Source organism: Colossoma macropomum, unplaced genomic scaffold (genome assembly GCF_904425465.1).
Source record: "Colossoma macropomum unplaced genomic scaffold, Colossoma_macropomum, whole genome shotgun sequence".
Taxonomy (NCBI): domain Eukaryota; kingdom Metazoa; phylum Chordata; class Actinopteri; order Characiformes; family Serrasalmidae; genus Colossoma; species Colossoma macropomum.
This window is the reverse complement of record NW_023494806.1, coordinates 3,629,511-3,636,911: the sequence shown is the minus strand read 5'-3', so window position 1 is coordinate 3,636,911 and position 7,401 is coordinate 3,629,511. Positions and strand designations below refer to the sequence as shown.

At 37.0% G+C, this 7,401-nt stretch overlaps 1 long non-coding RNA gene across 1 annotated transcript; it reads left to right on the top strand.

Annotated features, from left to right (window-relative positions):
* The first annotated feature begins 1,669 nt into the window (after positions 1 to 1,669).
* Positions 1,670 to 4,038, top strand: LOC118827467. Its single transcript, XR_005008867.1, has 3 exons — positions 1,670 to 1,990; positions 2,214 to 2,299; positions 3,944 to 4,038. It is a non-coding gene; the product is annotated as an uncharacterized LOC118827467 (long non-coding RNA).
* Positions 4,039 to 7,401: the final 3,363 nt, after the last annotated feature.

Here is a 7,401-nt window from a genome sequence, read left to right as displayed (position 1 = left end):
ACCTACGACTGTGGAGGAAGTGACTGGCATCGGAGGAGAAAGGTTTGTAAGATGTGTTTGGAAAATATTTGAAATAGATTTTACTAGCTTAGCAGTGTGATTGAGTGCTTATCAGCATTTGATCAAAAAGTAACCCTTTGAAAGCCCGTGCAATGTGTATTGCTGTCCTTGACATTGAGTAGAAGTTACATTTTCTTGAGATTAATTTCGATAATGGCTTAGCCTGAATTACATTTCTTAGTAAGGATTTTCTTAGTAAGGATTTTAGTAAGGATTTTAATGGAATCTTAGTGGAAACATTTCAGTTGAGGTCATAAACTTTAATCATCCACACTATTAATGCTATTAAAAATTATTAGCTGTTTTGTATGATTGTTTAGTATGATAATGTCAGTTGTTCTAAAGATTGTTTTTGTTAACAACTATAAGACAAGTGACCGGCATTATTAGCTTAGTAGTATGGCATTTTTTGATTTAGGTATTTGTTATTAACAAAAGCTCTTCAGTTCTAAATGTTTAACTCTGATTATTTGAAATCCCTGTAGCCTGCACATAAGGACACTGCTAACATCAAGGACAATGTTGAACCAAGCCGCTCGGCTTCAGGTCCTGTGACCAATGCTGGAGCTTCCACTTCTGACTTAAAGGTATAAAAAAAAAGTGGTTTTATATCCATAAAGTGACATATTTGCATTACAGTATGTAATAAATGCACTGGTGTACATCAGTTACGATCAGTTGTTCAGAAGATTGTTTCTTTAAAACAATTAGACAAGTGAATGACATTACTAGCCTAGTAATATGGCATTTTTGGTGTAGGTTATTGTCCTATTAAGTAGTTGTGATGTGTAGACTGAAGTTTACATTACATGTACACTATGTGGTGTAGCCAAGGACAGCCTCGTTTCTTTTGTATGAAATGCTGTTCAATTCTACATGTTAAACTGTGATATCTGAAATCCCCATAGCCTCTATGTGAGGACACTGCTAACATGATGGATGTGGTTGAATCAATCCGCTCAGCGTCAAGTCCTGTGACCAACACAGGATCTTTTTCTTCTGGCTTAAAGGTATTTAAAAAGTGGTTTTATGTGCATGTAGTCATTGGACTACTTGGTAGCTCTGCAGCTAATTATGGTCAAGTTACTTCAGTACTGATTTCATTTGTTGTCAGATATAAATTTGTGAGAGTTGTTTTTGTGTGTTAGGGATGTGAATGAGGCCTTAGGGATGGTATTAGTTATACATGCTCTCAGCTCTTGCATTGTGGGGACCCTTTTAGGATAGAAATGTTTGAGTGGTTTGGGTTACACCCACTGTCAGGTTTAGCACGTCTAAGTAGAACCTTCCACTATAGCAGTAGACTCGCAGGTCAACATATAGACAACATTTCTGAACTATCGTGTAGGTTACCTTATGACTAATGTCATTCAGTGTCTCATATGAACTGGTAATAGTTTCCTGTTTTTAAACAAGTGTTTAAGGTTGATATTGGTTACACACACTGTCAGGTCTAAGTAGAAACTTCCACTATAGCAGTAGACTCACAGGACAATATGTAGACTTTATTTCTGAATTACGGTTTAAATGACCTCACGAGAAATGTCATTCAACTTCTGAAATTAATTTGTAATAATTTTCTCTTTGTACATGAGTCTGTAAGGTTGGTATTGGTTACACACGCTGTCAGGTTTAGTATAGTGGTGACCACGTCTAGTCAACCTGAGCCACCAGAGCAGTGAACACACAGAAGAATATATGGTCTATTGTTCTCAAGTGCAGTTTGTCCTCTTAAGTTTATAATATGAATATTTGATTGATGTAATTAACACTTTACACTATGTGAGGTTCATTGAAATGTTTAACTGTGATATTTGAAATCCCTTTAGCCTGCATGTGAGGACACTGCTAACATGATGGATGACGTTGAACCAAGCCACTCAACTTTGGTCCTCTGACCAACACTGGAGCTTCCTCTTCTGACCTAAAGGTATTTTAAACAAGTGTAGACGTACTTGCATTACAGCATGTAATTACTGCATTGGTTTACACATGTATTAGTTGTTCAGAAGATTGTTTCTTTAAAACTATTAGACAAGTGAATCACTTTACTAGCCAAGTAATATGACATTTTTTGGTGTAAGTTATTGTCCTATTAGGTAGTTGTGATGTGTAGACTGACATTTGCAATACATGTACACTATGTGGTGTAGCCTGGGACAGCATTATGGACATGGTTGAACCAAGCTGCTCAGCTTCAAGTCCTGTGACCAACTCTGGAACTTCTTCTGGCTTAAAGGTATTTATTATATGCGTATAGTGATTGAACTACTTGGTAGTTATGCAGCTAATTATGGTTAATTGAAGTTACTTCAGAACTGATTTCATTTGTTGTGTGATAAATTTGTGAGAGTTAATTGTTTTTAAGTGAGGCCTTAGGGATGGTATTAGTTACACATGCTCTCAGGTTTTGCATTTTGGGGACCCTCTCAGGATAGAAATGTTTGAATGGTTTTAGCTACATTCACTGTCAGATTTAACGTAGTGGGGACCACATTTAGGTAGAAATGTCTACTAAAGCAGTAGACATACAGGACAACTTATAGACAACATTTCTGAACAACAGTGTAGGTTACCTTATGACTAACGTCATTCAGAGTCTCATATGAACTGGTAATAGTTTCCTGTTTTTAAACAAGTGCTTAAGGTTGATATTGGTTACACACACTGTCGGGTCTGCCATAGTGGGGACCACGTCTAAGTAGAACCTTACACTATAGTAGTAGACTTACAGGACCATATGTAGACTTTATTTCTGAATTACAGTTTAAATGACCTCATTAGCAATGTCATTCAGCGTCTGAAATGAATTTGTAATAGTTTCCTCTTTGTACACGAGTCAGTAAGGTTGATTTTGGTTACACACATTGTCAGGTTTAGTATAGTGGGGACCACGTCTAGCCAACCTGAACCAGCAGAGCAGTGAACACACAGAAGAATGTATGGTCTATTGTTTTCAACAGCAGGTTGTCCTCTCATAATTAATCCCATTAAGGGTGTAATATGATTTTTTTTTATTCATGTTAAGATTGATGTCATTTACACACACTGTTCTATAAAATGGTGAATCCATGTCTGGTTAACTTGAAGCAGCAGACACTGATAAAACGTGTGAAATTGTGTACTGCATTTTAAATAATGATCTACTTGTGTTTGAGATTTATTGAAATGTTTAACTGTGATATTTGAAATCCCTTTAGCGTTGATGTGAGGGCACTGCTAACATGATGGATGTGGTTAAACCAAGCCAATTAGGAACAAAGTGTACAAAGAGGAAACCATTACAAATTAATTTCAGATGTTGAATGACATTACTCCTGAGGGCATTTAAACTGTAATTCAGAAATAAAGTCTACATATTGTCCTATGAGTCTACTGCTATAGTGGAAGGTTCTACTTAGACGTGGTCCCCACTACGGCAGACCTGACAGTGTGTGTAACAAATATCAACCTTAAACACTTTAAAAACAGGAAACTACTACCAGTTCATATGAGACTCTGAATGACATTAATCATAAGGTATCCTACACTGTTGTTCAGAAATGTTGTCTATATGTTGTCCTGCGAGTCTACTGCTATAGTGGAAGGTTCTACTTAGACGTGTTCCCCACTATGCTAAACCTGACAATGGGTGTAACCCAAACCATTCAAACATTTCTATCCTGAAAGGGTCCCCACAATGCGAGACCCTGAGAGCATGTGTAACTAATACCATCCCTAAAGCCTCACTTAAAACATTAGGTAGTTGTGACAGTTGTGATGTGTAGACTGACATTTGCAGTACATGTACACTATGTGGTGTAGCCTGGGACAGCCTCGTTTCTTTTACATGAAATGCTCCTCAATTCTAAATGTTTAACTGTGATATTTGAAATCCCTGTAGCCTGCATGTGAGGACTCTGCTAACATGATGGACGTGGTTGAATCAAGCTGCTCAGCGTCAAGTCCTGTGACCAACTCTGGAACAACTTCTTCTGGCTTAAAGGTATTTAAAAAAAAAAAAAATTATATGCATATAGTGATTGAACTACTTGGTAGTTATGCAGCTAATTATGGTTATTTGAAGTTACTTCAGGACTGATTTCATTTGTTGTGTGATATAAATTTGTGAGAGTTCATTGTTTTTAAGTGAGGCTTTTGGGATGGTATTAGTTACACATGCTCTCATGTTTTGCATTTTGGGGACCCTCAGGATAGAAATGTTTGAATGGTTTTAGCTACATTCACTGTCAGATTTAACGTAGTGGGGACCACATTTAGGTAGAAATGTCTACTAAAGCAGTAGACATACAGGACAACTTATAGACAACATTTCTGAACAACAGTGTAGGTTACCTTATGACTAACGTCATTCAGAGTCTCATATGAACTGGTAATAGTTTCCTGTTTTTAAACAAGTGCTTAAGGTTGATATTGGTTACACACACTGTCGGGTCTGCCATAGTGGGGACCACGTCTAAGTAGAACCTTCCCCTATAGCAGTAGACACACAGGACAAGATGTAGCCTTTATTTCTGAATTACAGTTTAAATGACCTCATGAGAAATGTCATTCAACGTCTGAAATGAATTTGCAATAATTTCCTCTTTGTACATGAGTCTGTAAGGTTGATATTGGTTACACACACTGTCGGGTCTGCCATAGTGGGGACCACGTCTAAGTAGAACCTTACACTAGAGCAGTAGACTTACAGGACCATATGTAGACTTTATTTCTGAATTACAGTTTAAATGCCTTCATAAGCAATGTTATTCAGCGACTGAAATGAATTTATAATAGTTTCCTCTTTGTACACAAATCTGTAAGATTGATTTTGGTTACACACACTGTCAGGTCTTCCATAGAGGGGACCACGTCCAAGTAAAACCTTCCACTATAGCAGCAGACTTACTGGACAATATGTAGACTTTATTTCTGAATTACAGTTTAAATGCCTTCATAAGCAATGTTATTCAGCGACTGAAATGAATTTATAATAGTTTCCTCTTTGTACACAAATCTGTAAGATTGATTTTGGTTACACACACTGTCAGGTCTTCCATAGAGGGGACCACGTCCAGGTAAAACCTTCCACTATAGCAGCAGACTTACTGGACAATATGTAGACTTTATTTCTGAATTACAGTTTAAATGACCTCATGAGCAATGTTATTCAACGTCTGAAATGAATTTGCAATAATTTCCTCTTTTTACATGAGTCTGTAAGGTTGATATTTGTTGCGCACACTGTCAGGTCTGCCATGGTGGGGACCACATCTAAGTAGAACCTTCCACTATAGCAGTAGACTCACAGGACAATATGTAGACTTTATTTCTGAATTACAGTTTAAATGACCTCACAAGCAGTGTCATTCAACATCTGAAATTAATTTGTAATAGTTTTCTCTTTGTGCATCAGTCTGTAAGGTTGGTACTGGTTACACACACTGTCAGGTTTAGTATAGTGAGCACTGCGTCTAGTCAACCTGAACCACCAGAGCAGTGAACACACAGAAGAATATGGTCTGTTGTTCTCAAGAGCAGTTTGTCCTCTTAAGTTTATAATATGAATATTTGATTGATGTAATTAACACTTTACACTATGTGAGGTTCATTGAAATGTTTAACTGTGATATTTGAAATCCCTTTAGCCTGCATGTGAGGACACTGCTAACATGATGGATGACGTTGAACCAAGCCACTCAACTTTGGTCCTCTGACCAACACTGGAGCTTCCTCTTCTGACCTAAAGGTATTTTAAACAAGTGTAGACGTACTTGCATTACAGCATGTAATTACTGCATTGGTTTACACATGTATTAGTTGTTCAGAAGATTGTTTCTTTAAAACTATTAGACAAGTGAATCACTTTACTAGCCAAGTAATATGACATTTTTTGGTGTAAGTTATTGTCCTATTAGGTAGTTGTGATGTGTAGACTGACATTTGCAATACATGTACACTATGTGGTGTAGCCTGGGACAGCATTATGGACATGGTTGAACCAAGCTGCTCAGCTTCAAGTCCTGTGACCAACTCTGGAACTTCTTCTGGCTTAAAGGTATTTAAAAAAAAATATATATATTATTTGCATATAGAGATTGAACTACTTGGTAGTTATGCAGCTAATTATGGTTAATTGAAGTTACTTCAGAACTGATTTCATTTGTTGTGTGATAAATTTGTGAGAGTTAATTGTTTTTAAGTGAGGCCTTAGGGATGGTATTAGTTACACATGCTCTCAGGTTTTGCATTTTGGGGACCCTGTCAGGATAGAAATGTTTGAATGGTTACACTCACTGTCAGATTTAACGTAGTGGGGAGTACATCTAGATAGAGACTTCCACTAAAGCAGTACACATGCAGGACAACTTATAGACAACGTTTCTGAGCAACAGTGTAGGTTACCTCGTGACTAATGTCATTCAGGGTCTCATATGAACTGGTAATAGTTTCCTGTTTTTAAACAAGTGTTTAAGGTTGATATTGGTTACACACACTGTCGGGTCTGCCATAGTGGGGACCACGTCTAAGTAGAACCTTACACTATAGTAGTAGACTTACAGGACCATATGTAGACTTTATTTCTGAATTACAGTTTAAATGACCTCATTAGCAATGTCATTCAGTGTCTGAAATGAATTTGTAATAGTTTCTTCTTTGTACACGAGTCAGTAAGGTTGATTTTGGTTACACACATTGTCAGGTTTAGTATAGTGGGGACCACGTCTAGCCAACCTGAACCAGCAGAGCAGTGAACACACAGAAGAATGTATGGTCTATTGTTTTCAACAGCAGTTTGTCCTCTCATAATTAATCCCATTAAGGGTGTAATATGATTTTTTTTTATTCATGTTAAGATTGATGTCATTTACACACACTGTTCTATAAAATGGTGAATCCATGTCTGGTTAACTTGAAGCAGCAGACACTGATAAAACGTGTGAAATTGTGTACTGCATTTTAAATAATGATCTACTTGTGTTTGAGATTTATTGAAATGTTTAACTGTGATATTTGAAATCCCTTTAGCGTTGATGTGAGGGCACTGCTAACATGATGGATGTGGTTAAACCAAGCCAATTAGGAACAAAGTGTACAAAGAGGAAACCATTACAAATTAATTTTCAGATGTTGAATGACATTACTCCTGAGGGCATTTAAACTGTAATTCAGAAATAAAGTCTACATATTGTCCTGTGAGTCTACTGCTATAGTGGAAGGTTCTACTTAGACGTGGTCCCCACTACGGCAGACCTGACAGTGTGTGTAACAAATATCAACCTTAAACACTTTAAAAACAGGAAACTACTACCAGTTCATATGAGACTCTGAATGACATTAATCATAAGGTATCCTACA